At 45.5% G+C, this 14,779-nt stretch overlaps 29 non-coding genes and 33 pseudogenes across 29 annotated transcripts; all 62 read left to right on the top strand.

Annotated features, from left to right (window-relative positions):
- Positions 1-98: 98 nt before the first annotated feature.
- On the top strand, positions 99-217 carry LOC132878151 (5S ribosomal RNA; annotated as a pseudogene).
- Positions 218-336: 119 nt separating this feature from the next.
- Positions 337-455, top strand: LOC132880219 (5S ribosomal RNA; annotated as a pseudogene).
- A 129-nt stretch (positions 456-584) lies between these two features.
- On the top strand, positions 585-703 carry LOC132880218 (5S ribosomal RNA; annotated as a pseudogene).
- A 112-nt stretch (positions 704-815) lies between these two features.
- LOC132878178 (5S ribosomal RNA) lies at positions 816-934 on the top strand (annotated as a pseudogene).
- A 112-nt stretch (positions 935-1,046) lies between these two features.
- Positions 1,047-1,165, top strand: LOC132878540 (5S ribosomal RNA). The gene has a single exon (XR_009653740.1). It is a non-coding gene; the product is annotated as a 5S ribosomal RNA (ribosomal RNA).
- Positions 1,166-1,287: 122 nt separating this feature from the next.
- LOC132879055 (5S ribosomal RNA) lies at positions 1,288-1,406 on the top strand (annotated as a pseudogene).
- Positions 1,407-1,530: 124 nt separating this feature from the next.
- LOC132880217 (5S ribosomal RNA) lies at positions 1,531-1,649 on the top strand (annotated as a pseudogene).
- A 112-nt stretch (positions 1,650-1,761) lies between these two features.
- On the top strand, positions 1,762-1,880 carry LOC132877483 (5S ribosomal RNA). Its single transcript, XR_009653160.1, has one exon. It is a non-coding gene; the product is annotated as a 5S ribosomal RNA (ribosomal RNA).
- Positions 1,881-2,002: 122 nt separating this feature from the next.
- Positions 2,003-2,121, top strand: LOC132879634 (5S ribosomal RNA; annotated as a pseudogene).
- Positions 2,122-2,240: 119 nt separating this feature from the next.
- LOC132880216 (5S ribosomal RNA) lies at positions 2,241-2,359 on the top strand (annotated as a pseudogene).
- Positions 2,360-2,471: 112 nt separating this feature from the next.
- Positions 2,472-2,590, top strand: LOC132877472 (5S ribosomal RNA). The gene has a single exon (XR_009653149.1). It is a non-coding gene; the product is annotated as a 5S ribosomal RNA (ribosomal RNA).
- Positions 2,591-2,712: 122 nt separating this feature from the next.
- On the top strand, positions 2,713-2,831 carry LOC132879054 (5S ribosomal RNA; annotated as a pseudogene).
- A 112-nt stretch (positions 2,832-2,943) lies between these two features.
- Positions 2,944-3,062, top strand: LOC132877460 (5S ribosomal RNA). The gene has a single exon (XR_009653138.1). It is a non-coding gene; the product is annotated as a 5S ribosomal RNA (ribosomal RNA).
- A 112-nt stretch (positions 3,063-3,174) lies between these two features.
- On the top strand, positions 3,175-3,293 carry LOC132878150 (5S ribosomal RNA; annotated as a pseudogene).
- A 124-nt stretch (positions 3,294-3,417) lies between these two features.
- LOC132878053 (5S ribosomal RNA) lies at positions 3,418-3,536 on the top strand (annotated as a pseudogene).
- Positions 3,537-3,648: 112 nt separating this feature from the next.
- On the top strand, positions 3,649-3,767 carry LOC132877448 (5S ribosomal RNA). Its single transcript, XR_009653125.1, has one exon. It is a non-coding gene; the product is annotated as a 5S ribosomal RNA (ribosomal RNA).
- A 144-nt stretch (positions 3,768-3,911) lies between these two features.
- On the top strand, positions 3,912-4,030 carry LOC132880215 (5S ribosomal RNA; annotated as a pseudogene).
- Positions 4,031-4,142: 112 nt separating this feature from the next.
- Positions 4,143-4,261, top strand: LOC132877437 (5S ribosomal RNA). Its single transcript, XR_009653114.1, has one exon. It is a non-coding gene; the product is annotated as a 5S ribosomal RNA (ribosomal RNA).
- A 112-nt stretch (positions 4,262-4,373) lies between these two features.
- Positions 4,374-4,492, top strand: LOC132877424 (5S ribosomal RNA). Its single transcript, XR_009653102.1, has one exon. It is a non-coding gene; the product is annotated as a 5S ribosomal RNA (ribosomal RNA).
- Positions 4,493-4,616: 124 nt separating this feature from the next.
- LOC132880212 (5S ribosomal RNA) lies at positions 4,617-4,735 on the top strand (annotated as a pseudogene).
- Positions 4,736-4,847: 112 nt separating this feature from the next.
- On the top strand, positions 4,848-4,966 carry LOC132877412 (5S ribosomal RNA). The gene has a single exon (XR_009653091.1). It is a non-coding gene; the product is annotated as a 5S ribosomal RNA (ribosomal RNA).
- Positions 4,967-5,078: 112 nt separating this feature from the next.
- Positions 5,079-5,197, top strand: LOC132877401 (5S ribosomal RNA). The gene has a single exon (XR_009653080.1). It is a non-coding gene; the product is annotated as a 5S ribosomal RNA (ribosomal RNA).
- A 124-nt stretch (positions 5,198-5,321) lies between these two features.
- Positions 5,322-5,440, top strand: LOC132880211 (5S ribosomal RNA; annotated as a pseudogene).
- A 112-nt stretch (positions 5,441-5,552) lies between these two features.
- LOC132877389 (5S ribosomal RNA) lies at positions 5,553-5,671 on the top strand. The gene has a single exon (XR_009653069.1). It is a non-coding gene; the product is annotated as a 5S ribosomal RNA (ribosomal RNA).
- Positions 5,672-5,793: 122 nt separating this feature from the next.
- LOC132879053 (5S ribosomal RNA) lies at positions 5,794-5,912 on the top strand (annotated as a pseudogene).
- Positions 5,913-6,031: 119 nt separating this feature from the next.
- LOC132880210 (5S ribosomal RNA) lies at positions 6,032-6,150 on the top strand (annotated as a pseudogene).
- Positions 6,151-6,262: 112 nt separating this feature from the next.
- On the top strand, positions 6,263-6,381 carry LOC132877378 (5S ribosomal RNA). Its single transcript, XR_009653058.1, has one exon. It is a non-coding gene; the product is annotated as a 5S ribosomal RNA (ribosomal RNA).
- A 122-nt stretch (positions 6,382-6,503) lies between these two features.
- On the top strand, positions 6,504-6,622 carry LOC132879051 (5S ribosomal RNA; annotated as a pseudogene).
- Positions 6,623-6,741: 119 nt separating this feature from the next.
- LOC132880209 (5S ribosomal RNA) lies at positions 6,742-6,860 on the top strand (annotated as a pseudogene).
- Positions 6,861-7,074: 214 nt separating this feature from the next.
- On the top strand, positions 7,075-7,193 carry LOC132880208 (5S ribosomal RNA; annotated as a pseudogene).
- Positions 7,194-7,305: 112 nt separating this feature from the next.
- LOC132877366 (5S ribosomal RNA) lies at positions 7,306-7,424 on the top strand. Its single transcript, XR_009653046.1, has one exon. It is a non-coding gene; the product is annotated as a 5S ribosomal RNA (ribosomal RNA).
- Positions 7,425-7,536: 112 nt separating this feature from the next.
- LOC132877355 (5S ribosomal RNA) lies at positions 7,537-7,655 on the top strand. The gene has a single exon (XR_009653035.1). It is a non-coding gene; the product is annotated as a 5S ribosomal RNA (ribosomal RNA).
- Positions 7,656-7,774: 119 nt separating this feature from the next.
- Positions 7,775-7,893, top strand: LOC132878051 (5S ribosomal RNA; annotated as a pseudogene).
- A 112-nt stretch (positions 7,894-8,005) lies between these two features.
- LOC132877343 (5S ribosomal RNA) lies at positions 8,006-8,124 on the top strand. Its single transcript, XR_009653024.1, has one exon. It is a non-coding gene; the product is annotated as a 5S ribosomal RNA (ribosomal RNA).
- Positions 8,125-8,248: 124 nt separating this feature from the next.
- On the top strand, positions 8,249-8,367 carry LOC132880207 (5S ribosomal RNA; annotated as a pseudogene).
- A 112-nt stretch (positions 8,368-8,479) lies between these two features.
- LOC132877332 (5S ribosomal RNA) lies at positions 8,480-8,598 on the top strand. The gene has a single exon (XR_009653012.1). It is a non-coding gene; the product is annotated as a 5S ribosomal RNA (ribosomal RNA).
- Positions 8,599-8,710: 112 nt separating this feature from the next.
- On the top strand, positions 8,711-8,829 carry LOC132877320 (5S ribosomal RNA). The gene has a single exon (XR_009653001.1). It is a non-coding gene; the product is annotated as a 5S ribosomal RNA (ribosomal RNA).
- Positions 8,830-8,953: 124 nt separating this feature from the next.
- Positions 8,954-9,072, top strand: LOC132880206 (5S ribosomal RNA; annotated as a pseudogene).
- A 112-nt stretch (positions 9,073-9,184) lies between these two features.
- LOC132877308 (5S ribosomal RNA) lies at positions 9,185-9,303 on the top strand. Its single transcript, XR_009652989.1, has one exon. It is a non-coding gene; the product is annotated as a 5S ribosomal RNA (ribosomal RNA).
- A 112-nt stretch (positions 9,304-9,415) lies between these two features.
- LOC132877372 (5S ribosomal RNA) lies at positions 9,416-9,534 on the top strand. The gene has a single exon (XR_009653052.1). It is a non-coding gene; the product is annotated as a 5S ribosomal RNA (ribosomal RNA).
- Positions 9,535-9,658: 124 nt separating this feature from the next.
- LOC132880205 (5S ribosomal RNA) lies at positions 9,659-9,777 on the top strand (annotated as a pseudogene).
- Positions 9,778-9,889: 112 nt separating this feature from the next.
- On the top strand, positions 9,890-10,008 carry LOC132877296 (5S ribosomal RNA). Its single transcript, XR_009652978.1, has one exon. It is a non-coding gene; the product is annotated as a 5S ribosomal RNA (ribosomal RNA).
- A 122-nt stretch (positions 10,009-10,130) lies between these two features.
- LOC132879050 (5S ribosomal RNA) lies at positions 10,131-10,249 on the top strand (annotated as a pseudogene).
- Positions 10,250-10,368: 119 nt separating this feature from the next.
- On the top strand, positions 10,369-10,487 carry LOC132880204 (5S ribosomal RNA; annotated as a pseudogene).
- A 112-nt stretch (positions 10,488-10,599) lies between these two features.
- On the top strand, positions 10,600-10,718 carry LOC132877284 (5S ribosomal RNA). Its single transcript, XR_009652965.1, has one exon. It is a non-coding gene; the product is annotated as a 5S ribosomal RNA (ribosomal RNA).
- Positions 10,719-10,830: 112 nt separating this feature from the next.
- LOC132877272 (5S ribosomal RNA) lies at positions 10,831-10,949 on the top strand. The gene has a single exon (XR_009652954.1). It is a non-coding gene; the product is annotated as a 5S ribosomal RNA (ribosomal RNA).
- Positions 10,950-11,073: 124 nt separating this feature from the next.
- Positions 11,074-11,192, top strand: LOC132878050 (5S ribosomal RNA; annotated as a pseudogene).
- A 112-nt stretch (positions 11,193-11,304) lies between these two features.
- On the top strand, positions 11,305-11,423 carry LOC132877261 (5S ribosomal RNA). Its single transcript, XR_009652943.1, has one exon. It is a non-coding gene; the product is annotated as a 5S ribosomal RNA (ribosomal RNA).
- A 154-nt stretch (positions 11,424-11,577) lies between these two features.
- On the top strand, positions 11,578-11,696 carry LOC132880203 (5S ribosomal RNA; annotated as a pseudogene).
- A 112-nt stretch (positions 11,697-11,808) lies between these two features.
- On the top strand, positions 11,809-11,927 carry LOC132877250 (5S ribosomal RNA). The gene has a single exon (XR_009652932.1). It is a non-coding gene; the product is annotated as a 5S ribosomal RNA (ribosomal RNA).
- A 112-nt stretch (positions 11,928-12,039) lies between these two features.
- On the top strand, positions 12,040-12,158 carry LOC132877239 (5S ribosomal RNA). The gene has a single exon (XR_009652921.1). It is a non-coding gene; the product is annotated as a 5S ribosomal RNA (ribosomal RNA).
- Positions 12,159-12,282: 124 nt separating this feature from the next.
- Positions 12,283-12,401, top strand: LOC132880201 (5S ribosomal RNA; annotated as a pseudogene).
- Positions 12,402-12,513: 112 nt separating this feature from the next.
- LOC132877227 (5S ribosomal RNA) lies at positions 12,514-12,632 on the top strand. The gene has a single exon (XR_009652910.1). It is a non-coding gene; the product is annotated as a 5S ribosomal RNA (ribosomal RNA).
- Positions 12,633-12,744: 112 nt separating this feature from the next.
- Positions 12,745-12,863, top strand: LOC132877215 (5S ribosomal RNA). Its single transcript, XR_009652898.1, has one exon. It is a non-coding gene; the product is annotated as a 5S ribosomal RNA (ribosomal RNA).
- Positions 12,864-12,992: 129 nt separating this feature from the next.
- LOC132880200 (5S ribosomal RNA) lies at positions 12,993-13,111 on the top strand (annotated as a pseudogene).
- A 112-nt stretch (positions 13,112-13,223) lies between these two features.
- Positions 13,224-13,342, top strand: LOC132877204 (5S ribosomal RNA). The gene has a single exon (XR_009652887.1). It is a non-coding gene; the product is annotated as a 5S ribosomal RNA (ribosomal RNA).
- Positions 13,343-13,464: 122 nt separating this feature from the next.
- Positions 13,465-13,583, top strand: LOC132879049 (5S ribosomal RNA; annotated as a pseudogene).
- A 119-nt stretch (positions 13,584-13,702) lies between these two features.
- LOC132880199 (5S ribosomal RNA) lies at positions 13,703-13,821 on the top strand (annotated as a pseudogene).
- Positions 13,822-13,934: 113 nt separating this feature from the next.
- LOC132877191 (5S ribosomal RNA) lies at positions 13,935-14,053 on the top strand. The gene has a single exon (XR_009652875.1). It is a non-coding gene; the product is annotated as a 5S ribosomal RNA (ribosomal RNA).
- A 122-nt stretch (positions 14,054-14,175) lies between these two features.
- Positions 14,176-14,294, top strand: LOC132878144 (5S ribosomal RNA; annotated as a pseudogene).
- A 119-nt stretch (positions 14,295-14,413) lies between these two features.
- On the top strand, positions 14,414-14,532 carry LOC132880198 (5S ribosomal RNA; annotated as a pseudogene).
- Positions 14,533-14,644: 112 nt separating this feature from the next.
- LOC132877178 (5S ribosomal RNA) lies at positions 14,645-14,763 on the top strand. The gene has a single exon (XR_009652864.1). It is a non-coding gene; the product is annotated as a 5S ribosomal RNA (ribosomal RNA).
- The last annotated feature ends 16 nt before the right edge of the window (positions 14,764-14,779 follow it).

Below are 14,779 nucleotides of genomic sequence, written 5' to 3'. Positions count from 1 at the left end.
CTTGCAGAAATCTGTTTGAATTTTCCTTCTGGTCGCAAGGCAAGAATTTTCCTTCTGATCGCAAGGCAAGAAAAACGGCACATTTCCAACAAGCTGTTGCTTACGGCCAAACCACTCTGACAACGCCTGATCCCGTCTGATCTCAGAAGCTAAACAGAGTTGGGCCTTGTTAGTACTTGAGTGGGAGACTGCCTAGGAATACCAGGTACTGTAAGCATTTTATTTTGTCTTCTTGCAGAAATCTGTTTGAATTTTCCTTCTGCTCGCAAGGCAAGAATTTTCCTTCTGGGCGCAAGGCAAGGCAAGGCAAGGCAAGGCACACATTTCCAGACTGCTGTTTACGTCCAAACCACTCTGACAATGCCTGATCCTGTCTGATCTGAGAAGCTAAACAGAGTTGGGCCTGGTTAGTACTTGAGTGTGAGACTGCCTAGGAATACCAGGTACTGTAAGCATTTTATTTTGTCTTCTTGCAGAAATCTGTTTGAATTTTCCTTCTGCTCGCAAGGCAAGAATTTTCCTTCTGGGAGCAAGGCAAGGCAAGGCAAGGCAAGGCAAGGCAAGGCACACATTTCCAGACTGTTGTTTACGTCCAAACCACTCTGACAATGCCTGATCCTGTCTGATCTGAGAAGCTAAACAGAGTTGGGCCTGGTTAGTACTTGAGTGTGAGACTGCCTAGGAATACCAGGTACTGTAAGCATTTTATTTTGTCTTCTTGCAGAAATCTGTTTGAATTTTCCTTCTGGTCGCAAGGCAAGAATTTTCCTTCTGATCGCAAGGCAAGAAAAACGGCACATTTCCAACAAGCTGTTGCTTACGGCCAAACCACTCTGACAACGCCTGATCCCGTCTGATCTCAGAAGCTAAACAGAGTTGGGCCTGGTTAGTACTTGAGTGTGAGACTGCCTAGGAATACCAGGTACTGTAAGCATTTTATTTTGTCTTCTTGCAGAAATCTGTTTGAATTTTCCTTCTGGTCGCAAGGCAAGAATTTTCCTTCTGATCGCAAGGCAAGAAAAACGGCACATTTCCAACAAGCTATTGCTTACGGCCAAACCACTCTGACAACGCCTGATCCCGTCTGATCTCAGAAGCTAAACAGAGTTGGGCCTGGTTAGTACTTGGGTGGGAGACTGCCTAGGAATACCAGGTACTGTAAGCATTTTATTTTGTCTTCTTGCAGAAATCTGTTTGAATTTTCCTTCTGCTAGCAAGGCAATAATTTTCCTTCTGGGCGCAAGGCAAGGCAAGGCAAGAAAAACGGCACATTTCCAGCAAACTGTTGCTCACGGCCAAACCACTCTGACAATGCCTGATCCCGTCTGATTTCAGAAGCTAAACAGAGTTGGGCCTGGTTAGTACTTGAGTGGGAGACTGCCTAGGAATACCAGGTACTGTAAGCATTTTATTTTGTCTTCTTGCAGAAATCTGTTTGAATTTTCCTTCTGCTCGCAAGGCAAGAATTTTCCTTCTGGGCGCAAGGCAAGGCAAGGCAAGGCAAGGCAAGGCACACATTTCCAGACTGTTGTTTACGTCCAAACCACTCTGACAATGCCTGATCCTGTCTGATCTGAGAAGCTAAACAGAGTTGGGCCTGGTTAGTACTTGAGTGTGAGACTGCCTAGGAATACCAGGTACTGTAAGCATTTTATTTTGTCTTCTTGCAGAAATCTGTTTGAATTTTCCTTCTGGTCGCAAGGCAAGAATTTTCCTTCTGATCGCAAGGCAAGAAAAACGGCACATTTCCAACAAGCTGTTGCTTACGGCCAAACCACTCTGACAACGCCTGATCCCGTCTGATCTCAGAAGCTAAACAGAGTTGGGCCTGGTTAGTACTTGAGTGGGAGACTGCCTAGGAATACCAGGTACTGTAAGCATTTTATTTTGTCTTCTTGCAGAAATCTGTTTGAATTTTCCTTCTGCTCGCAAGGCAATAATTTTCCTTCTGGGTGCAAGGCAAGGCAAGGCAAGAAAAACGGCACATTTCCAGCAAACTGTTGCTCACGGCCAAACCACTCTGACAATGCCTGATCCCGTCTGATTTCAGAAGCTAAACAGAGTTGGGCCTGGTTAGTACTTGAGTGGGAGACTGCCTAGGAATACCAGGTACTCTAAGCATTTTATTTTGTCTTCTTGCAGAAATCTGTTTGAATTTTCCTTCTGCTCGCAAGGCAAGAATTTTCCTTCTGGGCGCAAGGCAAGGCAAGGCAAGGCAAGGCACACATTTCCAGACTGTTGTTTACGTCCAAACCACTCTGACAATGCCTGATCCTGTCTGATCTGAGAAGCTAAACAGAGTTGGGCCTGGTTAGTACTTGAGTGTGAGACTGCCTAGGAATACCAGGTACTGTAAGCATTTTATTTTGTCTTCTTGCAGAAATCTGTTTGAATTTTCCTTCTGGTCGCAAGGCAAGAATTTTCCTTCTGATCGCAAGGCAAGAAAAACGGCACATTTCCAACAAGCTGTTGCTTACGGCCAAACCACTCTGACAACGCCTGATCCCGTCTGATCTCAGAAGCTAAACAGAGTTGGGCCTGGTTAGTACTTGAGTGGGAGACTGCCTAGGAATACCAGGTACTGTAAGCATTTTATTTTGTCTTCTTGCAGAAATCTGTTTGAATTTTCCTTCTGCTAGCAAGGCAATAATTTTCCTTCTGGGCGCAAGGCAAGGCAAGGCAAGAAAAACGGCACATTTCCAGCAAACTGTTGCTCACGGCCAAACCACTCTGACAATGCCTGATCCCGTCTGATTTCAGAAGCTAAACAGAGTTGGGCCTGGTTAGTACTTGAGTGGGAGACTGCCTAGGAATACCAGGTACTGTAAGCATTTTATTTTGTCTTCTTGCAGAAATCTGTTTGAATTTTCCTTCTGGTCGCAAGGCAAGAATTTTCCTTCTGATCGCAAGGCAAGAAAAACGGCACATTTCCAACAAGCTGTTGCTTACGGCCAAACCACTCTGACAACGCCTGATCCCGTCTGATCTCAGAAGCTAAACAGAGTTGGGCCTGGTTAGTACTTGAGTGGGAGACTGCCTAGGAATACCAGGTACTGTAAGCATTTTATTTTGTCTTCTTGCAGAAATCTGTTTGAATTTTCCTTCTGGTCGCAAGGCAAGAATTTTCCTTCTGATCGCAAGGCAAGAAAAACGGCACATTTCCAACAAGCTGTTGCTTACGGCCAAACCACTCTGACAACGCCTGATCCCGTCTGATCTCAGAAGCTAAACAGAGTTGGGCCTTGTTAGTACTTGAGTGGGAGACTGCCTAGGAATACCAGGTACTGTAAGCATTTTATTTTGTCTTCTTGCAGAAATCTGTTTGAATTTTCCTTCTGCTCGCAAGGCAAGAATTTTCCTTCTGGGCGCAAGGCAAGGCAAGGCAAGGCAAGGCAAGGCACACATTTCCAGACTGTTGTTTACGTCCAAACCACTCTGACAACGCCTGATCCCATCTGATCTCAGAAGCTAAACAGAGTTGGGCCTGGTTAGTACTTGAGTGGGAGACTGCCTAGGAATACCAGGTACTGTAAGCATTTTATTTTGTCTTCTTGCAGAAATCTGTTTGAATTTTCCTTCTGGTCGCAAGGCAAGAATTTTCCTTCTGATCGCAAGGCAAGAAAAACGGCACATTTCCAACAAGCTGTTGCTTACGGCCAAACCACTCTGACAACGCCTGATCCCGTCTGATCTCAGAAGCTAAACAGAGTTGGGCCTGGTTAGTACTTGAGTGGGAGACTGCCTAGGAATACCAGGTACTGTAAGCATTTTATTTTGTCTTCTTGCAGAAATCTGTTTGAATTTTCCTTCTGCTCGCAAGGCAAGAATTTTCCTTCTGGGCGCAAGGCAAGGCAAGGCAAGGCAAGGCAAGGCAAGGCAAGGCAAGGCAAGGCACACATTTCCAGACTGTTGTTTACGTCCAAACCACTCTGACAATGCCTGATCCTGTCTGATCTGAGAAGCTAAACAGAGTTGGGCCTGGTTAGTACTTGAGTGTGAGACTGCCTAGGAATACCAGGTACTGTAAGCATTTTATTTTGTCTTCTTGCAGAAATCTGTTTGAATTTTCCTTCTGGTCGCAAGGCAAGAATTTTCCTTCTGATCGCAAGGCAAGAAAAACGGCACATTTCCAACAAGCTGTTGCTTACGGCCAAACCACTCTGACAACGCCTGATCCCGTCTGATCTCAGAAGCTAAACAGAGTTGGGCCTGGTTAGTACTTGAGTGGGAGACTGCCTAGGAATACCAGGTACTGTAAGCATTTTATTTTGTCTTCTTGCAGAAATCTGTTTGAATTTTCCTTCTGGTCGCAAGGCAAGAATTTTCCTTCTGATCGCAAGGCAAGAAAAACGGCACATTTCCAACAAGCTGTTGCTTACGGCCAAACCACTCTGACAACGCCTGATCCCGTCTGATCTCAGAAGCTAAACAGAGTTGGGCCTGGTTAGTACTTGAGTGGGAGACTGCCTAGGAATACCAGGTACTGTAAGCATTTTATTTTGTCTTCTTGCAGAAATCTGTTTGAATTTTCCTTCTGCTCGCAAGGCAAGAATTTTCCTTCTGGGCGCAAGGCAAGGCAAGGCAAGGCAAGGCAAGGCACACATTTCCAGACTGTTGTTTACGTCCAAACCACTCTGACAATGCCTGATCCTGTCTGATCTGAGAAGCTAAACAGAGTTGGGCCTGGTTAGTACTTGAGTGTGAGACTGCCTAGGAATACCAGGTACTGTAAGCATTTTATTTTGTCTTCTTGCAGAAATCTGTTTGAATTTTCCTTCTGGTCGCAAGGCAAGAATTTTCCTTCTGATCGCAAGGCAAGAAAAACGGCACATTTCCAACAAGCTGTTGCTTACGGCCAAACCACTCTGACAACGCCTGATCCCGTCTGATCTCAGAAGCTAAACAGAGTTGGGCCTGGTTAGTACTTGAGTGGGAGACTGCCTAGGAATACCAGGTACTGTAAGCATTTTATTTTGTCTTCTTGCAGAAATCTGTTTGAATTTTCCTTCTGGTCGCAAGGCAAGAATTTTCCTTCTGATCGCAAGGCAAGAAAAACGGCACATTTCCAACAAGCTGTTGCTTACGGCCAAACCACTCTGACAACGCCTGATCCCGTCTGATCTCAGAAGCTAAACAGAGTTGGGCCTGGTTAGTACTTGAGTGGGAGACTGCCTAGGAATACCAGGTACTGTAAGCATTTTATTTTGTCTTCTTGCAGAAATCTGTTTGAATTTTCCTTCTGCTCGCAAGGCAAGAATTTTCCTTCTGGGCGCAAGGCAAGGCAAGGCAAGGCAAGGCAAGGCACACATTTCCAGACTGTTGTTTACGTCCAAACCACTCTGACAATGCCTGATCCTGTCTGATCTGAGAAGCTAAACAGAGTTGGGCCTGGTTAGTACTTGAGTGTGAGACTGCCTAGGAATACCAGGTACTGTAAGCATTTTATTTTGTCTTCTTGCAGAAATCTGTTTGAATTTTCCTTCTGGTCGCAAGGCAAGAATTTTCCTTCTGATCGCAAGGCAAGAAAAACGGCACATTTCCAACAAGCTGTTGCTTACGGCCAAACCACTCTGACAACGCCTGATCCCGTCTGATCTCAGAAGCTAAACAGAGTTGGGCCTGGTTAGTACTTGAGTGGGAGACTGCCTAGGAATACCAGGTACTGTAAGCATTTTATTTTGTCTTCTTGCAGAAATCTGTTTGAATTTTCCTTCTGCTCGCAAGGCAATAATTTTCCTTCTGGGCGCAAGGCAAGGCAAGGCAAGAAAAACGGCACATTTCCAGCAAACTGTTGCTCACGGCCAAACCACTCTGACAATGCCTGATCCCGTCTGATTTCAGAAGCTAAACAGAGTTGGGCCTGGTTAGTACTTGAGTGGGAGACTGCCTAGGAATACCAGGTACTGTAAGCATTTTATTTTGTCTTCTTGCAGAAATCTGTTTGAATTTTCCTTCTGCTCGCAAGGCAAGAATTTTCCTTCTGGGCGCAAGGCAAGGCAAGGCAAGGCAAGGCACACATTTCCAGACTGCTGTTTACGTCCAAACCACTCTGACAATGCCTGATCCTGTCTGATCTGAGAAGCTAAACAGAGTTGGGCCTGGTTAGTACTTGAGTGTGAGACTGCCTAGGAATACCAGGTACTGTAAGCATTTTATTTTGTCTTCTTGCAGAAATCTGTTTGAATTTTCCTTCTGGTCGCAAGGCAAGAATTTTCCTTCTGATCGCAAGGCAAGAAAAACGGCACATTTCCAACAAGCTGTTGCTTACGGCCAAACCACTCTGACAACGCCTGATCCCGTCTGATCTCAGAAGCTAAACAGAGTTGGGCCTGGTTAGTACTTGAGTGGGAGACTGCCTAGGAATACCAGGTACTGTAAGCATTTTATTTTGTCTTCTTGCAGAAATCTGTTTGAATTTTCCTTCTGCTCGCAAGGCAATAATTTTCCTTCTGGGCGCAAGGCAAGGCAAGGCAAGAAAAACGGCACATTTCCAGCAAACTGTTGCTCACGGCCAAACCACTCTGACAATGCCTGATCCCGTCTGATTTCAGAAGCTAAACAGAGTTGGGCCTGGTTAGTACTTGAGTGGGAGACTGCCTAGGAATACCAGGTACTGTAAGCATTTTATTTTGTCTTCTTGCAGAAATCTGTTTGAATTTTCCTTCTGCTCGCAAGGCAAGAATTTTCCTTCTGGGCGCAAGGCAAGGCAAGGCAAGGCAAGGCACACATTTCCAGACTGTTGTTTACGTCCAAACCACTCTGACAATGCCTGATCCTGTCTGATCTGAGAAGCTAAACAGAGTTGGGCCTGGTTAGTACTTGAGTGTGAGACTGCCTAGGAATACCAGGTACTGTAAGCATTTTATTTTGTCTTCTTGCAGAAATCTGTTTGAATTTTCCTTCTGCTCGCAAGGCAAGAATTTTCCTTCTGGGCGCAAGGCAAGGCAAGGCAAGGCAAGGCAAGGCAAGGCAAGGCAAGGCAAGGCAAGGCAAGGCAAGGCAAGGCAAGGCAAGGCAAGGCAAGGCAAGGCAAGGCAAGGCAAGGCAAGGCAAGGCACACATTTCCAGACTGTTGTTTACGTCCAAACCACTCTGACAATGCCTGATCCTGTCTGATCTGAGAAGCTAAACAGAGTTGGGCCTGGTTAGTACTTGAGTGTGAGACTGCCTAGGAATACCAGGTACTGTAAGCATTTTATTTTGTCTTCTTGCAGAAATCTGTTTGAATTTTCCTTCTGGTCGCAAGGCAAGAATTTTCCTTCTGATCGCAAGGCAAGAAAAACGGCACATTTCCAACAAGCTGTTGCTTACGGCCAAACCACTCTGACAACGCCTGATCCCGTCTGATCTCAGAAGCTAAACAGAGTTGGGCCTGGTTAGTACTTGAGTGGGAGACTGCCTAGGAATACCAGGTACTGTAAGCATTTTATTTTGTCTTCTTGCAGAAATCTGTTTGAATTTTCCTTCTGGTCGCAAGGCAAGAATTTTCCTTCTGATCGCAAGGCAAGAAAAACGGCACATTTCCAACAAGCTGTTGCTTACGGCCAAACCACTCTGACAACGCCTGATCCCGTCTGATCTCAGAAGCTAAACAGAGTTGGGCCTGGTTAGTACTTGAGTGGGAGACTGCCTAGGAATACCAGGTACTGTAAGCATTTTATTTTGTCTTCTTGCAGAAATCTGTTTGAATTTTCCTTCTGCTCGCAAGGCAAGAATTTTCCTTCTGGGCGCAAGGCAAGGCAAGGCAAGGCAAGGCACACATTTCCAGACTGTTGTTTACGTCCAAACCACTCTGACAACGCCTGATCCCATCTGATCTCAGAAGCTAAACAGAGTTGGGCCTGGTTAGTACTTGAGTGGGAGACTGCCTAGGAATACCAGGTACTGTAAGCATTTTATTTTGTCTTCTTGCAGAAATCTGTTTGAATTTTCCTTCTGGTCGCAAGGCAAGAATTTTCCTTCTGATCGCAAGGCAAGAAAAACGGCACATTTCCAACAAGCTGTTGCTTACGGCCAAACCACTCTGACAACGCCTGATCCCGTCTGATCTCAGAAGCTAAACAGAGTTGGGCCTGGTTAGTACTTGAGTGGGAGACTGCCTAGGAATACCAGGTACTGTAAGCATTTTATTTTGTCTTCTTGCAGAAATCTGTTTGAATTTTCCTTCTGCTCGCAAGGCAAGAATTTTCCTTCTGGGCGCAAGGCAAGGCAAGGCAAGGCAAGGCAAGGCACACATTTCCAGACTGTTGTTTACGTCCAAACCACTCTGACAATGCCTGATCCTGTCTGATCTGAGAAGCTAAACAGAGTTGGGCCTGGTTAGTACTTGAGTGTGAGACTGCCTAGGAATACCAGGTACTGTAAGCATTTTATTTTGTCTTCTTGCAGAAATCTGTTTGAATTTTCCTTCTGGTCGCAAGGCAAGAATTTTCCTTCTGATCGCAAGGCAAGAAAAACGGCACATTTCCAACAAGCTGTTGCTTACGGCCAAACCACTCTGACAACGCCTGATCCCGTCTGATCTCAGAAGCTAAACAGAGTTGGGCCTGGTTAGTACTTGAGTGGGAGACTGCCTAGGAATACCAGGTACTGTAAGCATTTTATTTTGTCTTCTTGCAGAAATCTGTTTGAATTTTCCTTCTGGTCGCAAGGCAAGAATTTTCCTTCTGATCGCAAGGCAAGAAAAACGGCACATTTCCAACAAGCTGTTGCTTACGGCCAAACCACTCTGACAACGCCTGATCCCGTCTGATCTCAGAAGCTAAACAGAGTTGGGCCTGGTTAGTACTTGAGTGGGAGACTGCCTAGGAATACCAGGTACTGTAAGCATTTTATTTTGTCTTCTTGCAGAAATCTGTTTGAATTTTCCTTCTGCTCGCAAGGCAAGAATTTTCCTTCTGGGCGCAAGGCAAGGCAAGGCAAGGCAAGGCAAGGCACACATTTCCAGACTGTTGTTTACGTCCAAACCACTCTGACAATGCCTGATCCTGTCTGATCTGAGAAGCTAAACAGAGTTGGGCCTGGTTAGTACTTGAGTGTGAGACTGCCTAGGAATACCAGGTACTGTAAGCATTTTATTTTGTCTTCTTGCAGAAATCTGTTTGAATTTTCCTTCTGGTCGCAAGGCAAGAATTTTCCTTCTGATCGCAAGGCAAGAAAAACGGCACATTTCCAACAAGCTGTTGCTTACGGCCAAACCACTCTGACAACGCCTGATCCCGTCTGATCTCAGAAGCTAAACAGAGTTGGGCCTGGTTAGTACTTGAGTGGGAGACTGCCTAGGAATACCAGGTACTGTAAGCATTTTATTTTGTCTTCTTGCAGAAATCTGTTTGAATTTTCCTTCTGGTCGCAAGGCAAGAATTTTCCTTCTGATCGCAAGGCAAGAAAAACGGCACATTTCCAACAAGCTGTTGCTTACGGCCAAACCACTCTGACAACACCTGATCCCGTCTGATCTCAGAAGCTAAACAGAGTTGGGCCTGGTTAGTACTTGAGTGGGAGACTGCCTAGGAATACCAGGTACTGTAAGCATTTTATTTTGTCTTCTTGCAGAAATCTGTTTGAATTTTCCTTCTGCTCGCAAGGCAAGAATTTTCCTTCTGGGCGCAAGGCAAGGCAAGGCAAGGCAAGGCAAGGCACACATTTCCAGACTGTTGTTTACGTCCAAACCACTCTGACAATGCCTGATCCTGTCTGATCTGAGAAGCTAAACAGAGTTGGGCCTGGTTAGTACTTGAGTGTGAGACTGCCTAGGAATACCAGGTACTGTAAGCATTTTATTTTGTCTTCTTGCAGAAATCTGTTTGAATTTTCCTTCTGGTCGCAAGGCAAGAATTTTCCTTCTGATCGCAAGGCAAGAAAAACGGCACATTTCCAACAAGCTGTTGCTTACGGCCAAACCACTCTGACAACGCCTGATCCCGTCTGATCTCAGAAGCTAAACAGAGTTGGGCCTGGTTAGTACTTGAGTGGGAGACTGCCTAGGAATACCAGGTACTGTAAGCATTTTATTTTGTCTTCTTGCAGAAATCTGTTTGAATTTTCCTTCTGCTCGCAAGGCAATAATTTTCCTTCTGGGCGCAAGGCAAGGCAAGGCAAGAAAAACGGCACATTTCCAGCAAACTGTTGCTCACGGCCAAACCACTCTGACAATGCCTGATCCCGTCTGATTTCAGAAGCTAAACAGAGTTGGGCCTGGTTAGTACTTGAGTGGGAGACTGCCTAGGAATACCAGGTACTGTAAGCATTTTATTTTGTCTTCTTGCAGAAATCTGTTTGAATTTTCCTTCTGCTCGCAAGGCAAGAATTTTCCTTCTGGGCGCAAGGCAAGGCAAGGCAAGGCAAGGCACACATTTCCAGACTGCTGTTTACGTCCAAACCACTCTGACAATGCCTGATCCTGTCTGATCTGAGAAGCTAAACAGAGTTGGGCCTGGTTAGTACTTGAGTGTGAGACTGCCTAGGAATACCAGGTACTGTAAGCATTTTATTTTGTCTTCTTGCAGAAATCTGTTTGAATTTTCCTTCTGGTTGCAAGGCAAGAATTTTCCTTCTGATCGCAAGGCAAGAAAAACGGCACATTTCCAACAAGCTGTTGCTTACGGCCAAACCACTCTGACAACGCCTGATCCCGTCTGATCTCAGAAGCTAAACAGAGTTGGGCCTGGTTAGTACTTGAGTGGGAGACTGCCTAGGAATACCAGGTACTGTAAGCATTTTATTTTGTCTTCTTGCAGAAATCTGTTTGAATTTTCCTTCTGGTCGCAAGGCAAGAATTTTCCTTCTGATCGCAAGGCAAGAAAAACGGCACATTTCCAACAAGCTGCTGCTTACGGCCAAACCACTCTGACAACGCCTGATCCCGTCTGATCTCAGAAGCTAAACAGAGTTGGGCCTGGTTAGTACTTGAGTGGGAGACTGCCTAGGAATACCAGGTACTGTAAGCATTTTATTTTGTCTTCTTGCAGAAATCTGTTTGAATTTTCCTTCTGCTCGCAAGGCAAGAATTTTCCTTCTGGGCGCAAGGCAAGGCAAGGCAAGGCAAGGCAAGGCACACATTTCCAGACTGTTGTTTACGTCCAAACCACTCTGACAACGCCTGATCCCATCTGATCTCAGAAGCTAAACAGAGTTGGGCCTGGTTAGTACTTGAGTGGGAGACTGCCTAGGAATACCAGGTACTGTAAGCATTTTATTTTGTCTTCTTGCAGAAATCTGTTTGAATTTTCCTTCTGGTCGCAAGGCAAGAATTTTCCTTCTGATCGCAAGGCAAGAAAAACGGCACATTTCCAACAAGCTGTTGCTTACGGCCAAACCACTCTGACAACGCCTGATCCCGTCTGATCTCAGAAGCTAAACAGAGTTGGGCCTGGTTAGTACTTGAGTGGGAGACTGCCTAGGAATACCAGGTACTGTAAGCATTTTATTTTGTCTTCTTGCAGAAATCTGTTTGAATTTTCCTTCTGCTCGCAAGGCAAGAATTTTCCTTCTGGGCGCAAGGCAAGGCAAGGCAAGGCAAGGCAAGGCAAGGCAAGGCAAGGCAAGGCAAGGCAAGGCACACATTTCCAGACTGTTGTTTACGTCCAAACCACTCTGACAATGCCTGATCCTGTCTGATCTGAGAAGCTAAACAGAGTTGGGCCTGGTTAGTACTTGAGTGTGAGACTGCCTAGGAATACCAGGTACTGTAAGCATTTTATTTTGTCTTCTTGCAGAAATCTGTTTGAATTTTCCTTCTGCTCGCAAGGCAAGAATTTTCCTTCTGATCGCAAGGCAAGAAAAACGGCACATTTCCAACAAGCTGTTGCTTACGGCCAAACCACTCTGACAACGCCTGATCCCGTCTGATCTCAGAAGCTAAACAGAGTTGGGCCTGGTTAGTACTTGAGTGGGAGACTGCCTAGGAATACCAGGTACTGTAAGCATTTTATTTTGTCTTCTTGCAGAAATCTGTTTGAATTTTCCTTCTGGTCGCAAGGCAAGAATTTTCCTTCTGATCGCAAGGCAAGAAAAACGGCACATTTCCAACAAGCTGTTGCTTACGGCCAAACCACTCTGACAACGCCTGATCCCGTCTGATCTCAGAAGCTAAACAGAGTTGGGCCTGGTTAGTACTTGAGTGGGAGACTGCCTAGGAATACCAGGTACTGTAAGCATTTTATTTTGTCTTCTTGCAGAAATCTGTTTGAATTTTCCTTCTGCTCGCAAGGCAAGAATTTTCCTTCTGGGCGCAAGGCAAGGCAAGGCAAGGCAAGGCAAGGCACACATTTCCAGACTGTTGTTTACGTCCAAACCACTCTGACAATGCCTGATCCTGTCTGATCTGAGAAGCTAAACAGAGTTGGGCCTGGTTAGTACTTGAGTGTGAGACTGCCTAGGAATACCAGGTACTGTAAGCATTTTATTTTGTCTTCTTGCAGAAATCTGTTTGAATTTTCCTTCTGGTCGCAAGGCAAGAATTTTCCTTCTGATCGCAAGGCAAGAAAAACGGCACATTTCCAACAAGCTGTTGCTTACGGCCAAACCACTCTGACAACGCCTGATCCCGTCTGATCTCAGAAGCTAAACAGAGTTGGGCCTGGTTAGTACTTGAGTGGGAGACTGCCTAGGAATACCAGGTACTGTAAGCATTTTATTTTGTCTTCTTGCAGAAATCTGTTTGAATTTTCCTTCTGGTCGCAAGGCAAGAATTTTCCTTCTGATCGCAAGGCAAGAAAAACGGCACATTTCCAACAAGCTGTTGCTTACGGCCAAACCACTCTGACAACGCCTGATCCCGTCTGATCTCAGAAGCTAAACAGAGTTGGGCCTGGTTAGTACTTGAGTGGGAGACTGCCTAGGAATACCAGGTACTGTAAGCATTTTATTTTGTCTTCTTGCAGAAATCTGTTTGAATTTTCCTTCTGCTCGCAAGGCAAGAATTTTCCTTCTGGGCGCAAGGCAAGGCAAGGCAAGGCAAGGCAAGGCAAGGCACACATTTCCAGACTGTTGTTTACGTCCAAACCACTCTGACAATGCCTGATCCTGTCTGATCTGAGAAGCTAAACAGAGTTGGGCCTGGTTAGTACTTGAGTGTGAGACTGCCTAGGAATACCAGGTACTGTAAGCATTTTATTTTGTCTTCTTGCAGAAATCTGTTTGAATTTTCCTTCTGGTCGCAAGGCAAGAATTTTCCTTCTGATCGCAAGGCAAGAAAAACGGCACATTTCCAACAAGCTGTTGCTTACGGCCAAACCACTCTGACAACGCCTGATCCCGTCTGATCTCAGAAGCTAAACAGAGTTGGGCCTGGTTAGTACTTGAGTGGGAGACTGCCTAGGAATACCAGGTACTGTAAGCATTTTATTTTGTCTTCTTGCAGAAATCTGTTTGAATTTTCCTTCTGCTCGCAAGGCAATAATTTTCCTTCTGGGCGCAAGGCAAGGCAAGGCAAGAAAAACGGCACATTTCCAGCAAACTGTTGCTCACGGCCAAACCACTCTGACAATGCCTGATCCCGTCTGATTTCAGAAGCTAAACAGAGTTGGGCCTGGTTAGTACTTGAGTGGGAGACTGCCTAGGAATACCAGGTACTGTAAGCATTTTATTTTGTCTTCTTGCAGAAATCTGTTTGAATTTTCCTTCTGCTCGCAAGGCAAGAATTTTCCTTCTGGGCGCAAGGCAAGGCAAGGCAAGGCAAGGCACACATTTCCAGACTGCTGTTTACGTCCAAACCACTCTGACAATGCCTGATCCTGTCTGATCTGAGAAGCTAAACAGAGTTGGGCCTGGTTAGTACTTGAGTGTGAGACTGCCTAGGAATACCAGGTACTGTAAGCATTTTATTTTTGTCTTCTTGCAGAAATCTGTTTGAATTTTCCTTCTGGTCGCAAGGCAAGAATTTTCCTTCTGATCGCAAGGCAAGAAAAACGGCACATTTCCAACAAGCTGTTGCTTACGGCCAAACCACTCTGACAACGCCTGATCCCGTCTGATCTCAGAAGCTAAACAGAGTTGGGCCTGGTTAGTACTTGAGTGGGAGACTGCCTAGGAATACCAGGTACTGTAAGCATTTTATTTTGTCTTCTTGCAGAAATCTGTTTGAATTTTCCTTCTGCTCGCAAGGCAATAATTTTCCTTCTGGGCGCAAGGCAAGGCAAGGCAAGAAAAACGGCACATTTCCAGCAAACTGTTGCTCACGGCCAAACCACTCTGACAACACCTGATCCCGTCTGATTTCAGAAGCTAAACAGAGTTGGGCCTGGTTAGTACTTGAGTGGGAGACTGCCTAGGAATACCAGGTACTGTAAGCATTTTATTTTGTCTTCTTGCAGAAATCTGTTTGAATTTTCCTTCTGCTCGCAAGGCAAGAATTTTCCTTCTGGGCGCAAGGCAAGGCAAGGCAAGGCAAGGCACACATTTCCAGACTGTTGTTTACGTCCAAACCACTCTGACAATGCCTGATCCTGTCTGATCTGAGAAGCTAAACAGAGTTGGGCCTGGTTAGTACTTGAGTGTGAGACTGCCTAGGAATACCAGGTACTGTAAGCATTTTATTTTGTCTTCTTGCAGAAATCTGTTTGAATTTTCCTTCTGGTCGCAAGGCAAGAATTTTCCTTCTGATCGCAAGGCAAGAAAAACGGCACATTTCCAACAAGCTGTTGCTTACGGCCAAACCACTCTGACAACGCCTGATCCCGTCTGATCTCAGAAGCTAAACAGAGTTGGGCCTGGTTAGTACTTGAGTGGGAGACTGCCTAGGAATACCAGGTACTGTAAGCATTTTATTTTGTCTTCT

Source organism: Neoarius graeffei, assembly GCF_027579695.1.
Source record: "Neoarius graeffei isolate fNeoGra1 chromosome 18 unlocalized genomic scaffold, fNeoGra1.pri SUPER_18_unloc_1, whole genome shotgun sequence".
In the NCBI taxonomy this organism is placed as follows: domain Eukaryota; kingdom Metazoa; phylum Chordata; class Actinopteri; order Siluriformes; family Ariidae; genus Neoarius; species Neoarius graeffei.
This window is presented reverse-complemented; position numbering and strand designations above follow the sequence as displayed.